General features: G+C 44.8%; 1 long non-coding RNA gene across 2 annotated transcripts; it reads left to right on the top strand.

Moving 5' to 3' along the window:
• Positions 1-1,403: 1,403 nt before the first annotated feature.
• Positions 1,404-11,515, top strand: LOC132016158 (uncharacterized). Of its 2 annotated transcripts, XR_009403902.1 has the most exons (5): positions 1,404-1,988; positions 4,947-5,002; positions 6,186-7,128; positions 9,844-9,961; positions 10,694-11,515. It is a non-coding gene; the product is annotated as an uncharacterized LOC132016158 (long non-coding RNA). The 2 variants fall into 2 exon arrangements; XR_009403901.1 differs by lacking the exons at positions 9,844-9,961; positions 10,694-11,515 and having other exon boundaries at positions 6,186-7,865.
• The last annotated feature ends 13,518 nt before the right edge of the window (positions 11,516-25,033 follow it).

The raw sequence follows: 25,033 nt of genomic DNA, 5'->3' as shown, positions 1-25,033 counted from the left end.
GCCGCGCGGGCGCGGGGGAGCGCAGCAGGTCGCGGCGGCGGCCGGCGCGGAGTGCGGGGCGGGGGGCGGGGAGGCCGGGGGGGCGGGGGGCGGGGGGCGGCCGCCTGGGCAGGCTCAGCCCGAGCGGCGGGGCATGCCGCGCCGAGGCGGCGGCAGCAGCCGGACGGCGTGGAGCACGGGCGCGGCGCGGGCCACGGGTCGCTCCGCTGTTCTCTCACAGCTCCCGGCGTCGCCGCTCTCCAGCGCCCGCGTCAGCGCCCAGCCCGCCTCTGCTCCGTCGCCGCCGTCGCTGCTGCTGCTGCCGCCGCGGCCGCTCCACTTCTACAGACTTGATTCTTCGACAGCCTCGCACGGCGCCTGCGCGGGCCCCCTCCCCTCGCGCGCGCGCCCGCCCTCCCCCGCGCCCGCGCCCTCCCCCTCCCCCTGCGCGGGGAGAGAACGAGCGCTGCCGGGAGAGCCGGCTCCGAGGCGCCCGCCCGCGGGTCAGCGCCGCCCGAGTGCGCCGGGACCGGTGTCCCCGAGGGGAAGGCGGCGCGGCCGTCCCAACGCTCGGCTGCCTCCACTACTCGGTCCCCATTCCTCCCCTCCAGGATGTTTGGGCCAAATCGCGCTAGTGCTCGTGTTTTCAAAAGCCCCTCGGTGACTGGCGCTGTCAGTCTCGAGAGCGGGGACTGTCAGTGTGGCGTGGCTCAGTTCTGTTTCTGAGGAGTTACGTGTGGACTCACACTGGGCGCTTGCACACTCGCACCCGTCGGGACGCACGCGCGCGCCGCGGTGCCCTAAGTTTCACGAACGGCGGAGTCTGCCCCCGAGCCCGGGGCCGCGTCCGCACGCCGATCGGCCGAGGCCTGGGGACCCTCGCCAGCCTCAGCCCCGCCCTCCCCTCCTCCTCCGCAGTGGCCCGCCCTGCCGAGCGGGGAGCGGCGGGTGGGGGTGGTCCTCGCGGCGCCGGCAGACCCCGCCGCCTCCTGTCGGACCGCGCGGCTGGCGCGTGACGTGGGCGCAGAGCCGCGGGCCCGCGTGCGCCGCCGCCGCCGCCGCCGAGTGCGCACGCTCCGCTCGGACGTGAGTCGGCGCCCCTGGCACTGGCGGCCTCATTGAACGAATGCACATTCCAGGGATCCGGGGTCTACGGCCGGCGCGGTCGCGTCACCGCGCAGGCTCCGCCCCCTCCGGCGACAGAAGGTCTCCGGGCCCCGCCCTCGGGACCAAACTTGGGCCGGAGGGGGCGGGGGCGCCCGGCTCCGCGCGCGCCGTGGGGTGGCCGGCTGGCCGGCCGGGGGGTTGCGCGGGGCCGGGACGGGCCATCGGCGGAAGTCCCCGGCGCCGTCGTGGGGCGGGACCGACGGCGTGGCCCAGGCCCGGGGGGCCCCCGGTGGGCGCGGACCCGCCTGGCGCGAAGGCGGGGCGCGGCCGCAGAGCCCGCTGGGCCCGCAGCGCTTTGCGGCTGCTGGCGGCCGCGGGCCGTGCCCGGACTGAAGTCAGTGCTCGAGTGTCCCACTTTTATTGGGAGGAGGAGCTGCTGTGTGCTATGGTGAATCGCTTCTGGCCGGTCTTAATCTTACTAACAGACGCGGCTTAGTCACTGTCAGTGGGGACCCAGACACCTCGGCTCTGCACGGGCAGCCCTTCGGAGCTGCTTTTGTTGGAAAACAGGCCCGCAGCGCCGGCTGAGACGGGACCGGGCTGGCCCCGTGTGGGAAGAGCAGGGTACTCATTACACTATCTTGCCTACCACTGGGTCGGTAGGTGGAGAGAGAAAAAAATCCTGCTGACGTTTCATTGTAGTTGTTGCTGTTGAAAATGCCAGGTTGCTTCAAAGGACTAACCACAAGGAAGAGGAAAAACACCCTTAGCGAAATAGTGGAGGGATCTGCCTCAGCAGCATGAAGAAACCTGTTCCAAAGTGGCGCAGAAAACGTAATGCCAGGCCCAGATGTTTTTACAGGCCAATCCTGCATGTCTTCTCCTGGGGATTTCCAGAGAAGGTGTGCTCGCCGTCGAGGTCTCCCCATCTGGTCCCGGGTCTTGCTTGCAATGGCAGTCCTGCCTCACCCTCCTCTAGCAGGGGGCACTGGACATGCCCAGTTCCTTCCCTGGAGCAACTGGTGCCAGTGGGTTTGGTCATTCCCGATACCTGCCGTCTGGAGCCTCTTTCAGGACCTGTCCCTCTGGTCACTCTCCAGAGAGACCCTGTGCCACTCATTGTAGCACGTGACTTCTCTCTCAGAGCCACTGCCCGAAGTGGACGAGGTCTGGGCTTTGTGCTGCAGACAAACTAGCCATCTGGACACACCCAAGACACGGCCCCCCCATACAGTCACTGGAAGATTAAAAAACAAAAAACCCACCCTGTGTTAGAGCCCTGGCGTCATTATACTCCTTTACCTGCAAGCTGGTACTGTAATACCCTCAAGGGAAAGCTTGCCATTCTATCCCAAAATAGAAACACCAAGATACAAATTCTGCCTTGGGAGGGTCTAAGTAAGGATTCTTGTAGAATGGAGCTTTTCTTCTCCAAATGAAGGGCATTTCCTTTTTATTTTACACTAGAAGTTTAATGTCGAAACCGAGTTGTTGTAACTTCCCTAATGAAATGCCTGCTGGAGAATGGAGAGGCTATTTTAGTTCTGGTCTCCCTTGCCATAAAAGGCTCCGGGATCAAGGGGGTTAAGGTTGGCCCTGGATCCTGGACAGCAATTCCTTATATTGTATCAAAAGTCTTTCATGATGCCTGGCCTTTCATGTAGCTCCGAAGCAGCTTTATCGATCTATGCTAAGTAAACATAGCTTTGTTTTCGTCTTCCACCCTCCGCCCTCCCTCCCGGCACAGACTGGAGTTGGATCCCTTCCAAAGCGGCTGCTGCAGCAGCAAGAGCCGCCTCCTCCACACACAGAAGCAGGGCTTCTAGGGTGAGGCAATGCGTCTGCAATTCGCAGAGACAAGGCAGGAATTGTAATTGTAGTTCATCATGTGATGACTTATGAAAGAGGAAGTTGGTATGTTTTAGTCACGTAGACTCTGCCCTCTTGCTTAAGGCTGCAGGTCCTTTCAGAAGAGCATTATGATCTTCTTTGCCACTCAGAGTCAAGGTTACCAGGTTGGCTGCAGGGAGCTCCTGCACATTCATACGTGGACAGGAAGGTGGAAGCCGCAGGAAGGGTTGGTGGGGCAGTGGGTTGAGGCTGGTTTTAAGCAGATTGCTGAAATACTGGAATTCGTCTTAAGAACTAAAGAAAACATTCTACGGGGAACACCTCTGCCGAGATTAGATGAAGCAACAGTCCTTTCCAGCTCGCTCTTAATTTCTAAGATTTTTTGAAAAATAAAAATCATCCCCAGTTTAGGAGCAAAAGGAAAGCCGTTTATTATGATACCATCAAAAAGCAGGAATAAGGGAAGTGATCAGATGTTTAGCCAAAGGGAGCAGTTCTAAGCAATAGCTCGATGGGTGGAAGGAATCTGCTCTCCCCACACTGTAATTTACATGGGCTTCCACCTGTGAGAATTAACATCTAAAATCGGAACCGTCCCGGAGCTTACTCCAGTGGAGATGCTCTGGTTAACATACTACAGCCCTGTACTGACAGTCCACAGGACAATGTAAAGAAAAAAAAAAAAAAGGTTCCTTCCAGAGGACCCTGAGGTAACTCTGCCCTAAGGACATGCAGCTGGGGGAGGGTTGCAACGTGTGTGCTGTCCACGAGGTGGTATTCCTGGAGGCTTGTGAGTTCATGCACTTCACCCTATATTCACATGTGGAATCACAGCCTTCATTCTTCAGAGCGCAGTTTCTATTAATAGTGTGATGTTGCAACCATACTAGAGCTTCTTAAACTCTGACCCCAGCATATTTGGAGGAGGAGGGAAAAAGGCAGCCTGTATGTCATTTGGGATTCTGTGGATAACATCCTCAGCTCCTTGTACTTGGACAAAACTGCCATAAGATTGAAGAATACATGTGCTACTCGGGGTTTTTCTACTTAAAAAAAAAAAAGTTATAAATAAGTACTTGAACAGACCTGTTTATATGAATACGTCTGTACAAGCTATGGAGAGTCGTGACACAAATGAACCTTCTGTCATAGACAGAAGAGCGTTTCTTCTAAGTAGTGGCATTTTATGAGACAGTTCTACTGGTTTTCAAATTGCAAATACAGTTTTTTAGAAATACTTTACCTCTGTGTGACCTCTTCCTGTAGCCTGCCTCCCCTGTGCACAGAAAGCATTCGGATATTAAGGAGATTTTTGCATGTGGAGGAGATAAACTCTCTGTGGAGGGTCTAAGAATCAGGCCAAATAAAATCACAGGGGCTCTTAATCACTCACATATTATACACAGAAGCTGTTAGTCACCAGTCTATGTGTAAACATATGTATAGTTCCCCGTTTAGAGTAAAAATTGGGGTCTTGATGTAGGCTAACTACTTACTGTGTCAGAATTTAAAGCGCTAAGTGAAAAATACAGACAAAGGAGAGATTGAGGTCACACACTCGCTCAGTCTGCAAGGAAATTTGTAGGAGAACTGGAAGGGATTCAACAGCCATTTGCTGCCAGAACCCTGCTATTGACTTTTTGGAAAGAGCATGATGAAATGTACTTTTCTGGAAAAATGTCTGAATGTGGGTTTAACGGATATTTAAGACACTCACCAAAATCCTTTAAAAGATATCACTGGGAAGATGCTGACACAATAGTGAACTAACCTCAAGGATAATGTTTGAAAATATTAAGAAGGTGAATTAGCTTACCTACTTAAAATGTGACTTTCCTGCATACACGTTCAGTAGTAAGGGGACTGAAAAAATGAAAGATGTTACAATTCTAAAAGGTTAAGGATAATATAATTGTCTGTGTTTATTATATGTTTATTATACCTTTCATATGGACATTCAAAAAAGATATTTCAACCGTGAATTTTATTATATTGTCATCCTTTTTCAGAAACAGAAACCTAAGGTATTGAAAGATTGAGTGATTTGCCTACAGTAGAATTAACGGTGAGTGTCAGAACTGAAATCCAGGTATGAGTCCTGTTGTCTAATGATACAGTCTAGAAGATTCTACTTGCATTTTGAATTAAAAAAAAAATCACGTAAGCACAGTATAGAAAACTAGCAAGGGAGTGTTAACATTTGTGAGTGTTAACAAAGAGAATATTAAGATGCGCCAATTTCTATCTATATTTATAGGGAAAAAAGCAATTCTAAGATAGTTCACAGGACATGCAAGCAAGAACAGCAAAGAGTCACAACAGATAGAGGGAGATGGTAGAGATGAGGGACAGTTACCGCTATGCTGTGCCGGGTATGGGACTCCTTAAATAGCAAGCTATTTTGTGCTGGTCTTTATGAACCTTAGATTAAAATCAATGTTGGTGGTAAGATAAGAGACTTCCATTCTGGGATTTAGTCGGGTAAGGATATGGTTTGGGCAGTCACCAAATTGGAATAGTGCACCTCTAGATCCTTATAACATGTTTCCTTGAGAACAAAAAGGTAAATCCCATGAAATCATTTAATTCCTATTATAGGATTCCAATCCTGGCTACTTTGCACTCAGACAAATAAATACAAGGGGCTAGGGGGCCCTGAAAAAAAAAAGAAAAAAAAAAAGCAAAGTCAGATATTCCATAGCATTCCATGGTTATAAAGGGCTTGTAAGAAGCAAAATGATCACAGCTTATTCCAAATAGACCTTCATTGTCATTGTTTGTAATCCTCACAAAAAAGAAGTGAGCCAGTGTGAACTAGACTGACTTTCTCTTGACAAGCTGAAAACATATTTTATAAAAGAATGCCAATCAGTGGGAAAATTTGCCCTTTACCAATGGGGTTTCAATAACCTGTTCTGGTGGCTTACTTGCTCTCGTCTAATGTGTTTAGAAACAAAGAAGAAGAAGGAGTTCCAGTCCAAGATGGCAATGTAGGAAGACCCTGAACTTAGCCCCTCCATGGAACACACTAAATTATACCTATTTCTGGAACAGTCCTTCCCAAAGAAGCACTAAGGGCCCACCCAACAGCTTCTCCACATCAAAGGATAGAATAGGGGGGGGAAAACATAATATTGTCATTTAAAACAATTATTTTATGTGTATAGGTGATATTCTAATTATACCCAAAGATCTAAATATTTAACAGTAAAATTATTTCTCCATTTTGTGTGTGTGTGTGTGGTCAGTTTTATGTACAGAGGAGACACAGAAGGCTCCCTGCAGAAGGAAAAAAGGAAGAAAAACTTAAAAGACTCATCATGGGCTGTAATTTATTAATTGGAGTAAGTGTGCATTAGCACATCTGCTCCTGTGCCCACATGGCAATGCCTCTTTGCCAAGGGGAGTGCAGAATCATCGAGACAATCCAGATTCACGCTCAGAACTGAGTTGACACAGAGAAGAAGAAAGCCGAACTTGTCTTGAGAACAGACAGCCAGAGTTTGTGCCCTGCCGAAAGACCACCGGTGGACAGAAATAGAGAAACAGATTTCCTATTGCGACTGCCTAAATATAGTGTGTTTACTAAAAAGCTGGTCACAGCTAAAATGCAAGTACGGATGAACTTTGATGGACTTGTTGGCCTGCCTTGTCAGCCCTTCCAGCAAATTCCTTAGTGAGGAAACCGGTCTGAAAACTTGCCTGGGAACTTCACACATGGGAACTTCCTAGGGGCTATCTCTTAGCATTTCAGAGATAGTTAGATTTTAAACATTTTTCAGATTGCTTTTATTCCACTACCTATCAATCTGCCTACATTTGCATTAAAAGATCAATTCGTTCTTCTTCACCATGACTAAGACGTCATGTCCGCTCACTTTATCAATTTATTGGAACACCAGGGAAATGAAGACTTTGCTGTAAACATCCGCCAGAATCCACGTTTCCTGGACTGCAGTTCATTCTTTAGCCCACTGGTGGGCTACCTCCTATTTCTGTTTTCTTCCCAGGTTCTTTTTTTACATACATGTAAATACCCACAGAAGAAGTGGGTGAGGAACCATAGGTTCTATTCACACACCCAGCAGATCACTTGAGGCAGGTCACTTGAACACCCTGGGCCTGGCGTTTTTCTCTACTGGGAGATGAGACGCTGAACTCGATGCCATTTCCACCCAGACCCTTCCCACGGTGCGCGATTTCATGGGCATACAGGGGACTTTGACAAACCCAAGCCCCATGTTCTTCTGACACACGTGGCATCACAAAACAATGCATAGGAGTGACCAGTGAGCGTCTGCCCATGATTTGGGGGGCGTGGTGCCATCGAAATAAAGTTGTGATGTCATGTGGCTACCAGATTATCCCATCATCTAACATTATGTCTGCTTGGTCTGGGCTCTGATCCCAAGCTAAGAGTGTCTAAGCCACGGTCTGTACTTAGTTTAAGTTAGCTAGGGCAAAAGCATCTGTATCAGCATTAATATGCCCAATTGAAGTGTCTCAAGGCTTAATGGAAAATATTTATTTCCACAAGAGACAGCTTTATTTTAAATATATTCATATATCTTAATATATACATATATATGGCAAAGATTATGTATATATGTATATACTTCATATAAAATGGGCAAAGATTCAATATCTATTGACAGCCCCTTCAGAAGACTCAAGAGGACCTCAGTTGAGTAAAACGAAAAACTGTTCCATACCCTGACAGGCATTTGGCTGGATAGATCAGCAGGATGTGGAAACTTGTTTTGAGGGTTTTTTTGGAATTCTCACCCAGGATTCCTCTGCTTAATAGCTGGGTGGCTTCTCTGCTGGCTATATACTGAATTTATAAAGGATGTAGGGGGAGATAAGTTCTAGGAATCCTTGTGTTTTAAATTTGTTACCTATAGTGAAGTATTACATTCATAACGTTCTGTTTGTGTTTCATTTATTTGACTCTGATTATGACAAAACCCTAATGACATTGCTGAAGTTCTGTATACTTCAAAAATGGTGTTGGTGGGAAGCACTTATGTGTGGGCGTTTCAACTATTTTTCTAAAACCAAAAAAGAGCCATATTCCTTGCTTTTCATATTAAAAAATTACTCAATATATTTGAAAATGAGTGTCCCAGAATCAGACTTCCAGATTCCATGAATTCAGAGTGTGGAAAAGGAGAAGCAGCCCCTTTTAGTTGTAACAGGAGACATTCTTTTAAAAGCCTGGAATGCTGAAGCCCTCTTATACTGAAAACATGTCAGGACATGCCTTTTTGGGATGCTGTCCAGTGGTTTAGGCTCAGAATTCTACATTCCATACTTTTGAAGTTGTTTTCTGTTGGCAGACGACCTCTTGATTATTTTCATGTGGTGGGTATTCAGACTAACCTCTCTGGTTCCCCATAATTAACTACCCCCCCAAAAAAAACAGCCCCCAAACCTCTGCCCTGTCAAGTGTCCATATTTTAGCATACAGTTATGGGTCGTGTCAGTGCTGGGCTTATGACGGTCAATCCTATGAGCTTTGTCACAGTTTGTCACAAAAGTCAGTTCCAAATCAGGTACGCATGACCTAGAGCGCTTTATCTTCCAATGCTCCTTCCACTTTTTGAGTAGTGTCACCATGTTAAGGAATGAAAAATTACTGTTGCAAAAAAGTTTTCACTTTTAAGGAGCTGTCATTTCCCTACTAAAATCAAGTAGCAATTCCCATTCACCTTGGCTCGTTTTGTGGTCAAGGCTGGGAACAGGTTAGTGGACAGATAGACAAAGGAACTGGTGACCGGTGTCTGTCCTGACTCAGAGAGGTGCAGTTGCCCCTTGGTGCAGAAGAGACCAGTTCAGTGCAAACCAGTTCTACCGCTCCACAGAACCCCTGTTTTCTAGGAAGTTGTGATTCATGGGTTGGAGAGTGACACTACAGTCCGGTACCTTGTACAGCATGAACCTAGTTAAATTAAAAGTGAATGCTCCACCCCCCAACCCTGTCTCCCCAGCCACCAAGAATTCATTTCATAGGTGCTTCTGTTTGTGGCTCCCAAATAAAGGTAGCCCAACTTAAAACCCGTCACCATCTGCCTTATTATAGAAGACACATCAGTAGATGTTTTGATATTTCTCGTTCATGAGCAGCCTTCTCAACATGCCCCCAAATGGAGAGGTGTAATCTTGAGTGATGGTTTAAAAAAAAAGAAAAAAATAAGTCTCATCTCATTTCACTTTGTGGGAATTAGTTCTTAATTGTCTGTTTTACTAGGAAATTTCCCAGAGATTTATACACTATGAGAAACGAGTCTGGAAGAAGCCAAACAGGACAGACATAACAGTCAAGTTCTTTGAAAACATTTCATCTTGCAGACCAAGACTACAACTTGGAAATCATTTTTATGCTTTTATTATGGTATATCCATCATGATATTTTAGGTGAAGCCAATAGAGCCAGCATAAGGAAGAAAAGCAGTTCTCTCTTCAAGTTTTGCAGAGGTAGCATAATTTAAATAATTCTATGGTGGAGTTTCAACACCTCCCATTGAGCACCGTTGTTTACGAAGTAAGAACAGTAATCCTCACGTAAAAAAGGTGGTATTGCTACCCGAGACAGCAGATGGTGTTATTAAATACACAGGCAAAGTCTAAGGTCATAAGGAACTAACAATTAACCAGAAATACGATCTGTCACAGTCGTTTAATGGGTAACCTACCAGATATATGCCACTTGCATTATCGTGAGTGTTGGGGGGTTCGTTGTCAAGCTTCTGAGCGGTTACACAATCAGTTTGGAAATACTGTGAGGATATTCTCGGTTAAGCATCTAGTGACACCAATAAACTAGAAAGAAAGTGAACATCGGAGTGATTTCCTCATAATCTTGTTTTCTGTTGCCTACTTTTAAAAAATACTTTACCGTTTCAGATTGCACGACTTCACAGCTCTTCCTGAAGGTGATTGGTCTACTCAAGCTAACCCGTGTCAAGATTCTGGATTTTGTGCTAATTCGAGTTACTTCTTCATTAGGCTTCTTCACATTACTGTAGGTATTATTTTTGCCCCAGCAGATTTCACAGTGATGAGAAAAGATGGGGCCGTAAATGGCAGTTGCAAACAGGGGAGCAGCCTGAAACCAGGAGGGTGGGGGGCAGGGAGCAGAAGGCAAAGTGTAGCCCAACACTTACCAGTACGCAATGGGGGCACAATTACAATCTGGAAGTGGACTCAATTTTTATTTTAAATCAAATACAAACACATCAATAAAGTAAGATCTTTACACGGACAGCCCACTTCCTTATGAGGGTTTTCCTAGGAGGATTTGCCACAGAGAATGTGTGCACAGTTTCCTATTCAGTTAGGCTTTGGAGGCTGAAGCACTGAATTCTAAATTTACATGAAGGAAAAATGAGCAACAGGACAGCAACCAAGTCTGAATCACGAAGAGCAAACTATTTGCTTAGAATTTGGAAGGGTGAGCCTTGTCCTACAAGTAAGAACTCCAAAGTGTGTCAAAGAGTTGTGACTTCCACCCTTGGGTCAGCTAATCTGAAAACCAGCATCTGGAAAAGCTAAAACATCCCCAGTGCCCCAGGTGAATAGAAAATGAACAATGGAAAACAAGGTTCGGAGGCCACTGGCTCTGATCAGAGTTAAGTGGGGGGATCCCAATCTGTGGACAAAAACCCTTTCTTAAATTTCCCTACTGCAGGATTTGGTGAACAAGCCTGAATCACAGAAAATGCATGCTAATAAGATTTTTTTTTTCCTGATGCAGCTCCACATATTTAAATATGTATATTCACATTTCTCCACATTTAAACTGAGTCAGAAAAGCAAAGCATCTGAAGGCACAGACTCCCAGTCTGAGACCTTCCTCTACGCGCCCAGGGAGCTCGATTCTCCATGTGGCCAGGACTCCCGCTGAAACTTCCAGCAGCCCTGAGAAAAGCCAATGAGGTACCCTTGGGCTGAATGAACGAGAACTTTCTGGAGAGCGGAAGACTGGTGGAGGTCCAGCTGGAAAAACATATGGCAGCAGAGGCAGAAAGAGGGCTTCATGACGGAGAGCTTTATAAAAAATGTCTGGAGGCTCAAGGCAGCCGTTACAACCCAAGATCTTACTAAGCGTGATGGATCTTCTTACTTCTAGGACAGCCTCCAATTTACCTGGATCCCAGCCAACACTGCATCCGCAGGTGTCCCTTGGGATGGTGCCCCCAGAAGAACAGCGCAGCTCCACATTCTACCCTCGAGGCCAGGACCCCATGCCTGCTCCCACCCCACCCCGAGGGGCCACCCAAGAGGGCAGCTCACTGTGTTGTCTCAAAAGAAAACAAAGTTTGCAAATCACTCCAGCCCATTTGTTTTATAATACGTCAGGAGGGAAAATGACCATGGTCACTTCTCTTCTTAATCCTCTTGAACTCAGAGCATTTCCAAGCTGCTCAGTGAGCAAAACCAGGCAGTTTTCTAACCAGGACACGTCACCAACGTGGCCTCTCCAGATACAGGCACAGCCTTGAGGTTTTATGTCGGTCCGTCCCTTCCCAATGTCATTTCCAAAATAATGAAAAGGAAGACTTGATTTTTCCATGTGAATTCTCTGTAGTAATCTTCTCTTATTGCTAAGAACTGTTTGTGTCTGTTACTGAGCTTAAAGAACATTCTACACGGAATGTTGTATCCCTTAGAAAAGATGTAAATTCAGAGTTGATTATTCAGAATTATATTAAAAAAACACTTCATGAAGTCCATAATTTAACACTGGGCTGTAAAAAAAAAAATAATAAGTTCCCCTAAAATACTTAAGTAGTATTAGTTTTTTAAAAACATAACCAATATACTATAAACCATATACTTTTTAAAGGTATGCACAGAATAAACTGGGGAGGTAGACATGTGTACCTCTTTTTATCAGTAATGTAGTTAGAGCTGACACTATAACTGACAGATAATACTGTCTCCCTTCCTGTTTCCCTGATGGTTTTTCCACCACCATTTTCCATAAGCGAGGCAGTCGTCGAAGTGGCAATTATCAGAGTCACAAAACTCAGGACCCGACTTTATTACCCAATCATTATGACAATCATCCTCCTGGTTTTCCCTTTATCCACATACACACATTGCTACGGCATGTTTTTTCACTACTGGAAAGAGAAAGGCCAATGGATCAGTTACACACACTCTATACCGATAAAACAATGTCATTAACTTTAGCAAATTATAGCCCTTTATGCTTGATTGAATTTTCCCTGTTAGGAACCCAAAGCAAAAACCAAGATGACCTGTGTGTGTGTGTGTGTACATTTATATTACTTATTGTTATTTAATTATTATACACCACTAAAGTATTTTTAATAATTCAGGTTCATAGTGAGTTTTCCATCCATCTGGCCAAGGGGGTTGGGGAATACGTATCTAAGACTACTTGGGCCTAATGGAGAAAGGGCTTTGAAGCCCCAGAATTTTCTAGATGTTCAGAGAGAGGAAATAAAGTCACTTCTTCTCCAGTAAAGCTTTTCCCTTTGGAGGACACCAGAAATGCATAGATAGATATGGGCTGGGGACTAGTTAAATGTGTGTTCTTTTTCATGGAGGCCCAGCTCCCCTTGGCTGTCTGGCTCTGCATCACACGGTACAAGGAGCACCAAATCCCTGTCTGCAGACACTCTAGGGCTGAAGTCCTGGGAGAGTAACTCAGGCTCTGTGATGGGTGCCATTTCTGCCTCTGTGGCCCCACACCAAACCCCTTTTCTGTGCTTTACTTCCTAAGTTGACATAGAGTTGACCCTTGAACAATGCAGGGTTGAGGGGCGCCAACCTCCTTATAGTCTAAAATCCACACATAACTTTTGATGCCCCCAAAACTTAACCACTAATAGCCTCCCGTTGGCCAGAAGTCTTACTAAGAACATACACAGTCAATTAACCCATATTTTGCACGTGATGTATGTTATATACTGTGTTCTTACAATAAAGTAAATTCCAGAAAAGGGGCACCTGCGTGACTCAGACGGTTGAGTATTTGACTCTTGGTTTGGGCTTGGGTCGTGAACTCGGAGTTGCAGAATCAAGCCCCGCGTTGGGCTCCACGCTCCTTGGGGAGTTTGCTTGGGATTCTCTCCCTCTGCCCCTCCTCTGCACGCATTCTCTCCCTCTCAAATAAATAAATACATCTTTTTAAAAGAAACTAGAGAAAATAGAACACTATTAAGTAAATCATAAGAGAAAATACATTTGCCTTTTATTTCTTGAGTAATAATCCGCATGTAAGTGGATGCTCATAGTTCAAACCCACACTGTGTAAGGGTCAACTGTAAATGTGAGATTTACTAATATGTCCAGAGACCACCCAGTTTGGGTAAACACCACCCAGCCTTTAAGAGTGCGGGGCCTAGAGGCAGAGAGCCAGGGTTTTATTCCAGTTCTGCCACTTTTACCAGCTGTGTGATCCTAGGCAAGTAGCTTGAACTTGCTGGGCCTCCATTTCCTTATCTGTGAAATGGGTATAAAAACAGTACTTGCTACAGAGGTTGATAGAAGGGTAAAACAACATACTCAGGGCCTTGAACATTGTACGGCACATGACAAGCCCTTGATTCACACTGGCTTTCGTTTTGTTAGGTATTTCTGGACAAGGCTGAAGCAGACTTTTTTTTTTTTTTTTTTTTTTCTAAAACCAACCAGTTCTTCTACCTCCCATGGCCAGACTCGAGGATCTTAACTTTAGGGACAAGCCCTGCTACTTAGCATCCCTCCACACCCACCGCTCCAGGAAGTAGTTATCACCAAAGCTGCCAATGACCTCATTGTGACCATCTCCAAGAGACTCTTATCTCTAATCCTTCCTGACTCACGCACCACTTCTGTGCGCACTCCTTCCACGCTTTTTCTCACTTTGGCTCTTAAAGTAATATCCTGTGCCTACTGATCTTAAAGAAGGCAAGAACTTCAAAGGTTCTTAAGGTACGTGTTCTACCGTCCCCTGCTTTACTCCAGGCTATAGTGTCCTGAGTGCTTGGCACGTAGTAGATACTCAATAAATGCCTGTGGCCCTGCCTTGAACCTCGATGTTGAAGAACTTCCTCAGCCTCTGTCCCCTTGTGTTGTTTTCTTGGTATTTGTGTCCTTGCTGCTCTCCCTGGAAACTCTGACAATGAAGGAAATCCTGGAAGGCCGTCTGATTCTCGTCCAGCTTTTTCTTCACCTGAGACCCAAAATTCTTTAGAGTTAAACTTCCTCTGCTTCAGCTTTCCAATTTTTGTGGGAGGTACACTGTGACTCCTCCTTTTCCCAGGAAATAGTTGTAGGAATTAAGCCCCTAAAACATCAAAACCACAAACAATGATTCTGAAAACAACTCCTTTGGGGATGTACAAGGCGCATTTGGGCAGGGGAATCATACTCTCCAAGAGGCAGAATCCAAGACCGGCTGACCGGCTGGCTCAGTTGGTAGACTGTGCTACTCTTGATCTCAGGGTTGTGGGTTGAAGCTCCATGTTGGGTATAGAGATTATATAAAAATAAAATAAGAAATAAAAATAAAAACAAAATTCATTTATTTATTTATTTATTTATTTGACAGACAGAGATCACAAGTAGGCAGAGAGGCAGGCAGAGAGAGAGAGGAGGAAGCAGGCTCTCCGCGGAGGAGAGAGCCCGATGTGGGGCTCGATCCCAGGACGGGGATCATGACCTGAGCCGAAGGCAGAGGCCCCAACCCACTGAGCCACCCAGGTGCCCCCAAAATTCCTTTCTTATACACAGTAAAGTACAAGAACCATTGGTTCCATCTCACCCTGAATCCACTCTGCCCACACATCTCCGTTCAGGGCCCCTTAAACTGAACAAAGGTTATGTACCTGTGAGGATCAAAGTTACTTAGTATCTTAGCTTATGATATATTTTTTTAAAAAGCAGATTTCCCCTTATATGCACACACATGCACATGCACTTGCACCCATGTGCACACACGCAATGCACACACACACACTGAAGTCCACTGTACATGGGTTTTTAAAAATTACCCATTATTTTGGATTATTCACACTGTTAGGCATAAGAGGTCCAATGATACTTTTAAAGAAAAGTTGTAATTTTTAAAATGTTTGAAAATGTTTTAATTTTTTAAAAAATTTTGTTTTTTTTATTTGAGAGAGAGAAAGAGAGTGAGAGAGAGCACGAGCAGCAGTGGGGGAGCAGCAGCAGGAGAGGGAGAAGCAGGCTCCCTGCTGAGCATGGGTCGTAGGGCTCCATCCCCAGGACCCTGAGATCATAACCTGAGCCTAAGGCAGACGCTTCACCAACTGAGCCACCCAGGCACCCTAAAATATTTTAATTTCTTTTAAAATCAGAAGGGAGAAAGTAGTATAACAATAGTGAATATATATTAAAGAATTCAGTCTTGATTGTATTTGTCTTTATGCCTCTGCAGTGGTAGGACGGTTTTTCATGGAGGAAGGGGCCCACAAAGGCAAACATGCCCACAGCATTTCCAGGAACCACGGACGTTATAATACAGCCCTGATAATGACAGCTGACCATTTTCGGGTTCATGTACATTGCCTTAAACTTAGTCTTTGGTATTCTAGTTTCTTTCTATTTATCTCGCTCCCTGCTCCCGCCCGGGACCTCATCTCTTGCATTACTTTTGTTCACTGTTTCTGTACTAATGACTTCCAAATCTCTCTCCCCCTCTATCTTTGTGTCAGATTCTAACTTTGACCTTCTGACTGCCCTTGGGATATTTTCCACTTGTGTCTCTCATCACTGGCTCAAAACCAATAAATACATCCCTGAGCTCACCTTCCCCTGCTCTTCGGCTCTCCTGTCTGTTTATTAGAATTACTACTAATTTTGTAGTCATTATGAGCCAGCCTTCAGCTCATGTCCTCTCTCCCTCCCTTACCTGGAGATCTGGCTGGACCTTAGGTCCCACACTCACTGCTGTCCCTAGCTGGATCTGGTTGTCCGTCCCTCCGCCCTGCTTTCCTTCCCTCTCATCGGACTCTCAGTAAATTCCCACTTCCTCCTACAACACAATTCCTGACCCAGCCCTGAACTGACCTTTGCACTCTTTTCATCATATTTTCCCTCTGCTGCATAATTCCACTACTTCAACCCAAACTCCTTACCAGTTTTTAAGGCCCTGCCTAGGTGGATCCCTCTGTTCAGGCCAACATGTCTCTCTGCACATGAACACCCACCAGAGGTGGCAATTAAAGACTGCCCTCATGGGGTGCCTGGGTGGCTCAGCAGGTTAAAGCCTCTGCCTTCGGGTCAGGTCAAGATTTTAGGGTCCTGGGATCGAGCCCTGCATTGGCCTCTCTGCTCAGCAGGGAGCCTGCTTCCCTGCCTCTCTGCCTACTTGTGATCTCTGTCTGTCAAATAAATAACTAAAATCTTAAAAAAAAAAAAAAAAAGACTGCCCTCACTGGCCCGTAAACTGGATTGGCTCTCTTTGTCTTTTGTTTGGTTCTAGATTCAGTCATTCACTCATTTATTAGGTAGTCTGGGGGACTACTCTGTCCTCGGCATGGTCACCTTAAATGTTCCCTTCCTGCCTATTCCAACCCTACATGGTTTTCAAAGCTCAGATCAGGTCCCCATGTGTGTAGTCCCGGGTTTACCCATCATCACTGGTCTCTTTCCTCTGTACCCCGCAGGATACCTGTGTAGCATCCCAGAATTTAGCACTTACTGATGCTCGTGATAATGGATTTCTTGACAATGTCATGTGTGCTATTTGGCCGAGTCTTGTGAAAGCAATAATCTTTATAGACAATCTACCGTTTCTATCACCCAGCTGCACCTGATACCAAGCCCGGGGCTGGACTAGTGATGCCAACCCACTGATTATTATCAATAGCCCCTGTATTTCAAGTGTTTACTCTGATCCAAGCACTGTCCATAAGACACCTTATATACACTGATCCCTAGGAGGCTGATGTTATCATCCCTCTTTTACAGTTTGGAGAAACTGAGACTCAGAGACATCAAGTGACTTGGGGAGGTTTACATAGTTGTGAAGTAGCCAGAGTAGAATTCAAGGCTTGACACAATCCAAAAATTGTGTCCTCTCTCTCTTTGTTAAATTACCTCTGCTTTCGGTTGATTTGTAAATATCCAAATCTCCTCAGTTTCTTCCCAGTGATAATTATGGTTTTCTATCTCTCTTTATATATGTATATTCTTTTTTTTTTTTTTTTTTTTTAAGTAAACTCTAGGCCTGACATGGGGCTTGAACTCACAATCCCAAGATCAAGAATTGCATGCTCTGGGGACTGAGCCAGTCAGGAACCCCTCTCCCTTTTTATTTTTTATAGGCTACTATTCTATCTTTTCAGGACTATTCACTTAAATCAGATCCACTAAGTCCTTCTAGAATGTTATTGCAAATGTCTGCCACATACTGGTCATTTGGGCAATATTTATATAAAATAATTGTAAGCTGGGGCACCTGGGTGGCTCAGTGGGTTAAGCCTCTGCCTTTGGCTCAGGTCATGATCTCAGGGTCCTGGGATGGAGCCCCCCATTGGGCTCCCTGCTCAGTGGGGAGCCTGCTTCCCCCTTTCTCTCTGCCTGCCTGCTTGTGATCTTCCACTCTCTCTGTCAAATAAATAGATAAAATCTTAAAAAAAAATAATTGTACGCATCAAGCTCACAGGTAGACCCACCCAGCCAGTATCTTTCTCTCACGCAATGTAGTATATTTTGCCAATTAAGTAAACTCAAGATTTTTTTTTTAAAAAGTCAATAAACGTACAATGTAAAGAGAAATTGGGAGTGTAGAATCTCAAAATGAATGCATTATATATAAAAGTTCACAACCAGGAATTCTACGGTGGAGTCTGTGATCATGTTAAGTCATGAATCCTGTGTTCCTCCATTGTTTCTCTGTATACTCTAATCTGGTGGAATTCCTGTCAATCCTTAACATCAGATTATGGAGTCTACCCAGACCATTCAAAGCCTTCCATACTATTAAAGAAACAAAGGAATAAATTAAAATTAACTTGCTTAATTATAAGATAGTAATTTTATTTTTTTAAGATTTTATTTATTTATTTATTTATTTATTTATTTGTCAGAGAGAGAGAGAGAGAACACAGCAGGCAGAGTGACAGGTAGAGGCAGAGAGAGAAGCAGGCTCCCCGCTGAGCAAGGAGCCCAATTCGGGACTCAATCCTAGGACCCTGGGATCAGGACCTGAGCCGAAGGCAGCAGCTTAACTGACTGAGCCACACGGGTGTCCCAGTAATTTTAAGAACTTTTGGGGTGGCTGAAAACTCCTGGAGATATTTGCGGTGAAGCATCAGAGTGAAACAAAATCTGTGGTGGACTGTGTCGTCCCTGGGTTTTAGAGCATGTCACCTCCTTACTGGGAGAGGTAAGTATTTGCTTACTAGCCCTTCAGTGCACCTCCTCTCCTTGTGACAGAAACTGTCCCTTGCTTCCTGTGACAGGAGTTGTTACCTATTTCTGAGTGTCCATCCTCTACTTTTTCTTGGTAACATTGTCCTTATTATAAGTAGTGATTGTTTCCTCTTCTTTTTTAATTTTAATTTTAATTTTATTTTTTTTTAAGATTTTATGTATGTATTTATTTCAGAGAGAGAGAGAGAACATGAGCAGGGAGGAGAGGCAGGGGGAGAGGGAGAAGCAGCCTCTCTGCGGGCCTGGGAGCCTGACTCCGGGATCATGACCTGAGCCGAAGGCAGACGCTTAACCAACAGAGCCACCCAGGCACCCCGGTTCTTCTCCTTTTACACCTGAAGCATTATTTGCTCTCCATTCAAAAATAACTGAGCCAAATAGATTTTCCTGCTAAAGCTCTGATGTGAAAACAGAAAATTTCACTATAACCTCTTGTTTTATTTTGCTTATTTTGTTTTTATCCAAATTGGTTTGTCACCTTTATCCCTGAAAGAAGAATCTGGGCATTACACAATACTCTAAAACAGGGATTAACAGGAAATGTTCCTGGGCAACTTTGATTTGTAAGAGAAACAGAGAATTTATTGCTGACTTGGTTACTAGCAGTGGGATAGTCAGAAATTCTATAAAGGAAGTTGGAAGCTGACCTCTTTTAAAGTCACTTAAAAAGCTGAGGTTGATTTTGTTGTTCTTGGTCGAATCTCACAACAATTTACTTTTTTTTTTTGGTATGGATTGTGGACATCTGCCGCTTTTACCGGCTCCACTTCCATTTCTTCTTGTGCTACTAGGGTCCTCGTTTTCTTTAGGGAACTGCTCCTCCCTGACTCCCAGTCCTGGTAGTTCCGGGGAGGGTCACAGTCACCCTCAGCCCCAGGAGTGAATGTGTGGTCCAAGTTTGGTTGAGAAACACACACGTGCTACATGCTGAGCCTATCAGTGCCAACTCTATCAGCCCCAGGAGTTATACCTGAAGACCCAGGAAAGAATCCTTTTTCCTGAGTGGTTAAACAGATGGAAAGTTAGCCTAGAGCTTTTGTGGAACATTCTGTCCAAAAGTAGGGAGTACTTGCTTGAGGATGAGGACAAGAGAGAGAGGGCCATACTGAAGGCTGGAACCATGTTCCTGAGGATACTATTCTATAGGCTGGAACCAGCTGTACCTGAAGGTCTACTCTGGAATTGTCCTGTGTATATACTGCCTTCTATTTGACTTGTATTTCTGTCACTTGCAACTGAGAATCTTGACCATACACTTGACCACAAATTAATTAGGACATAAAGATATTTAAAAATTCCTTCATGACTTTTTTCTCTAGTTAGAAGGAGGATGGCCATTCCTTCCCAAAGAACCTCTAAGGACTTTCCTTTCCCAGAAAAGGCATACAATCCCTTTGCACACAGCTTCCTTTTGCTTAGACACAATCTAAAGCTTTGAAAATACACCTTTCTTAATACACTTGTCTTTCCTTCCAGTTCCTATTAGGTAGTAGGGTCCAAGAGGAATGTGTTATCATAACACACAACAAGGTGCCACTTGCCGTAAGAAGCTTGGTGACATTTTCTAATGGCGAGAAAAGATGATCATTCTTTTCCTATAGCCCAGAGCAGAAATCTTCCTGCCTCTCCACTGGGGGTAACCAGCCACAGGGAAGCCTCTAGTTTAGACCACCGCCTTTTGCCTGGGGGACGCAGTGTTTTCCTTAGCATAGCACTCCCTCTGGGAAGGGATTGAGTCCACCACAAGCTTCCAGTTATGAGCTTGGATCAAGCAGAGCACTGTGGAGATTGACAGCAGCGCGGGAATGGGGCACAAGGCTTGCAGTTCAGAAGGACAGGGGAGCAGTTCAGAAGGCTGGCTACTTTGTCTTCTGCCAGCGGGGATGATTATTTGCCAACCTTCCGACGGATGCCAGTGGGAACAGCACTGCAGGCCAAACGGGACTCTCTACCTGCGGTGTTCATTAGGAGAAACACTTCCCATCCAAATGATTGAAACGGAAACCAGATGTTCAGTCCGCGGCCTTAATAAAAGTGCACACAGGTAGCCATTCCCACTCAACCACGAGGAGCAAAACATGATCTGTCAGGGCAGTCGCTGCCACCTCTGTCGCAGAGAATGAGTGGCGAGGAGCCCAAATAAATGGGGGTGCTGAATGACACCTAATTTCTGGTGGGTGCTGGGCTCCTCTCCTCTGTGTGCTGCTTCACTGGAACAAGGAGAAAGAGGATGATGAAGGATAACAGGCTACCCACACAGAAAGACGAAAGCGAGACAGATGCATGAAATGTCACTCATTTGAAGGTCTGCTTTAGCCTGCTCTATCCTCTTACCTCTCCTCTCCAAAACATATTGCATATTATTTTAACTGTCTCTGGCCCACTCTGGAGCCCGGGACAGCTGGGTAATTCTGGTTCATTATTGAGCCCAGCCACGTGAAGCTGCAGCCCAGCAGCCCAAGGGGAGTAACTAGTGTGTTCTACTCTCTCTGCTGAGAAGAGGCATAGTTGGATCAGATCCTGGTGTGTCGGGTTGAGTTGCATCCCTCAAAGAGATTTGTTGAAGTCCTAATTCCTGAGGTGACCTTGGGAGTCACTCAGTTCAGGATGACTATGAATGTGATCTTCTTTGGATACGGGCCTCTGGAGATGTAATCAAGAGAAGACGGGACCAGAAGAGGAGAAGAGACCCAGGAGAGGACACCACATGACACAACACAGAGACTGGAGCAAGGCGTCAACGAGCCAAAGAAATGCCACAGAGTGCCGGCAACAGCCGGAGGGAGGAACAAGGCATAGCACGGATTCTCCCCTCCAGCCTTCAAAGAGAGCACAGCCCTGCGGACTCTTTGATCGTGAACTTCTAGCCTCCAGAACCATGGGAAAAAAAAATTCTGTTGTTTTAACCACCAACCCTCCCCTCCCCCTGGGTTGGGCTTTTTTGTTACAGTGGCTCTAAGACACGAATACACCCTGCTAAAGATGAGTAAAGGCATGCTACTGTGAGACCCACTGCACAGAGGAGAGGGCCACCCAACAGATGTCCCATGTGGCCATAAGGAAAAATCCCACCTTCCATAAAGGAGGTGCAGCTCTCCCAGGAGTGGAGATGGTTGTCCCAGATGTGGCTGCGCAGACGTTCCCCCCGGACCAGGGACACATCGAGGACCAAACACATGCCTTGTGCTCCTCTGCATCTCTCCTTCTGTGCCGGAAAACCAGAAGAGCCCAAGAACTGTGGGAAGTATGAATGGATTCAGGAGACAGTGTTTTCCAGGTGAGTGATCAGCATTTTTTTCTGACATCGCCGAAGTGTTGACTGTCTTCTTCTGTGAAAATGTGTAAGTGGCAAAGATATCATATCCGATGTCTTCATTGGTGAAACCCACTCTTAAACTGGAAAGACACAGCTTTGGGCTTCTTTGAGATATGATTTGGTCCATGGCACTCTAAGTGGGAGATATAACCAATATCACCTTTAAAAAAATAAAAATAAAAAATAAAAAACTCTGAAAATCCCACTGATTTTTGATGGTGCTCAGATGTGGCCTCAGTTTCTTAACTTTTTAAAATTATTTATATATTTGAGAGAGACAGAGAGTGAAAGAGCATGCGAGCAGGGGGAGGAACAGAGGGAGAGAATTCCAAGCAGACTCTCCGCTAAGCAGGGAGCCCTAGGAGAGATTTGATCTCACGACCCTGAGATCTTGACCTGAGCCGAAATTGAGAGACAGACACTGGACCAAGTGAGCTACCCAGGCGCCCCTCATTTTCTTAACTTTTAAGGTGTGTTACTCTCCATTTAAAAATCAGCCCACCCAAAATGACAGCCTGCTGTTTTGTGCATGAATTCATCTTAAATCTCCAAGTGAAAGATACTGTCACCGGCAACAACCAATAAATGAAATAAATACCAGATAAAAAAATCAGCCACAGGGGCTCCTGGAGGGACATGGACTATATGGGGGTTCATTTGCTAAAAGCCTGGAACTGAGGTACATTTTAATGTTGAATGAGATCTTTTTTTTTTTTTAATAAACTGTAAAAGGTTGTAAAGAAGTCAGTCACTCTGACTATTATTTTTCCTATTCTATATCCTTGATTAAATGACAAACCCAAAGATTCAGTAACCAGCATTTTCTCTTCCCTGGACTGTGATTTCTTTACCCAAATGAATAAGTTATGGCTAATATCCCAAGATCCCAACTAACTCCATTTTTCCCCCTTGGAATCTATGATTCTGTCAGCAGGAGTGTGTATATACCTAAGTCCCTGAAATATGAAAATACATTGGGTGACTCTACTGGCACATAATACTGAGTTGTTTGGCATAAGTTTTTCAGACTATGTTTTCTATAATATAGAAGACAAAGTTAAAAAAAAAAAAAAGGTAAAGGGGGGAGGTAGAACACAAAAAAGTATCAAGCATTTAAGAAAATATTATTATTATTATAATAACTAAGATTCAACTTATCTAAAGAGGAGAGGAAAAGTATATTTATGATTCACATGAGTATAGGCCATGCTCATTAAAAAGTAGCTCTTTAGAAAAAAAAAAGAAAAGAGGAGCAAAAGCTTAATTATGCAGTTAGAAATCCTAGCTGCCTTTTAAATGTAAACAGCAAACTTAACTTTTTATTATGTAAAAGAAAAAGTTAAACTACCCCTAACTTTATTGTATAAACCAAATGTCATATTAAAAAAATGATCATTGTTGAGCTTTTTTGGAATCAATAGCTTTTTTCTGTGGCTAACAGTGCTTCTTGATATTCCTAAAATCAGCTAAAATGTTGGAAAGAACATGTAGAAATACATGTCAAGAGCTATTAATAGAGGGTTTTGAATTCAACGGAATCAATTTTTCTTGTATATTTTATTTGCTTTTTCAAGACAATAAGCCTTTGATTTTAGTGTGTGTTCTAGCCCTGAAATCAACTCCCTACAGAGAAATTCCTATTTCAATTCAGGGGCCATCAGAGTACCCTTGAACCTTAGGTCACAGGCCTCCAAATGTGAGCAAGGCAAAACAGACCCTTGATAATAAGAGAATCTCTAGTGCGAGTGCTCCCAAGATGCAGGAGAATAACATGAAAGTTGGAGAAGTTCTAAACTCTAAGATGACAGATACTTAGACTGGCCTGGGCTAAAGGAAATAAAGCAATAGGGCTAAAACAAAAACAAAAACAAAAAACAAACCAAAAACAACCAAAAAACAAAAACCCAAATCTGTGATTTCTCTCTATAACTTTCTTTAGAGAGTCCTTACATGTTTTAAGAAAAATTTTTAAAAAATTTTTAAAAATATGTAACAAGAATTATTCAGCATGTTTATATCTCTTGCTCTAGTGATTCTGCCTCTAGATATTTGTCTTATGAAAATGTGAGAAGTGTGTAGAACGGTTTTGAAGATGTATGTTTAACTGAAGCATTATTTGTATGGAGGGAAAGCAAGCAACAAGCTTGATGTACAAAAATAAGAGGAAGTTAAGAAAAATTGGATTGCATTCATATAATGGAAAGCTGTGCAGATATTTTAAAATCCTATTTTTGGGGCACTTGGGAAACTCAGTGGGTTAAGCCTCTGTCTTCGGCTCAGGTCATGATCTCGGGGTCCTGGGATCGAGCCCCTCATTGGGCTCTCTGCTCAGCAGGGGGCCTGCTTCCCCCCCCCCCCCTCTGCCTGCCTCTCTGCCTACTTGTGATCTCTGTCTGTCAAATAAATAAAATCTTAAAAAAAAAAATCCAATTTTCAAAGACAGTTGTTCATAAAGGAAAATGCTTAATCTGTAGCACTCCGGAAAAGGGCAGATACACAAGCATATATTCCATATAATCATAGTTTTAAATATGTTTATGTGTCTATGTAATATAAGGGGAAAAAAAAACTGGAAAAAAACACCAACATGTTACCTAATCTCTAAGTGGCAAGATTTGAGATTACAGGTGATTATTTATGACTCTTCAAGTATTTTAAGTAGTATTTTAAAAGTCTATTTTGAACTCTTCTCAGATTTTCTCCAATGAACCTGTATTGATTTTAATAGCAGAACTATTAATTTTTAAAGTTAAGGGATTTCATGGACATTCCCTTAAAATGACAGTGTCCCTCCCAAATCAGACATGTGGACACTGTGTTTTGGATTTAATGGAGCGAGATGGAGAATTATGATTCAATGCTAGATCTTTCGCACACAATGACTTAGTCCATGAGTGGGTATTTACAGAGCACACACTCCTTCGATCAGCCGATGTTTATGGAGAACTTTTCTTGTGCTGGCCACTGAATTCATGCCCAGGAGCCAGGGGACCTCAAAGGGAATAGTCAGGACTGGATGGTGAGGGTGAGAAGCTTCTACTCTAGGTATTTGTGAACATCATAAATCACTGAGGAATGAGATGTTCTTAAACGTCGGCCAAATTTGCCCAAGCTGACTCCCAAGTTGTTGAACCTTTGCTCGCAAGTCCAAGACCCAAACCCCGCTGCTCGGCCAGCTCACTGCCCACCGCCGAACCTGGGGACAAAGGGTCTGCAGGTTCCCCACATGACGTCATGGCTGCTTCGACACCGGCCGTCTGGTCTTGGAAGCTCTATTGGTCCTAGAGCCTTGGTTTGTTGTATCCCGCGCAGTTCAGCACTTTTTTAGCATTCTGTTCAACCGTTGACAACTTGATTTTCTGA

Source organism: Mustela nigripes, chromosome 4 (genome assembly GCF_022355385.1).
Source record: "Mustela nigripes isolate SB6536 chromosome 4, MUSNIG.SB6536, whole genome shotgun sequence".
In the NCBI taxonomy this organism is placed as follows: domain Eukaryota; kingdom Metazoa; phylum Chordata; class Mammalia; order Carnivora; family Mustelidae; genus Mustela; species Mustela nigripes.
The sequence above is the reverse complement of the archived record's forward strand: the minus strand, read 5'-3'. Positions and strand labels throughout refer to the sequence as shown.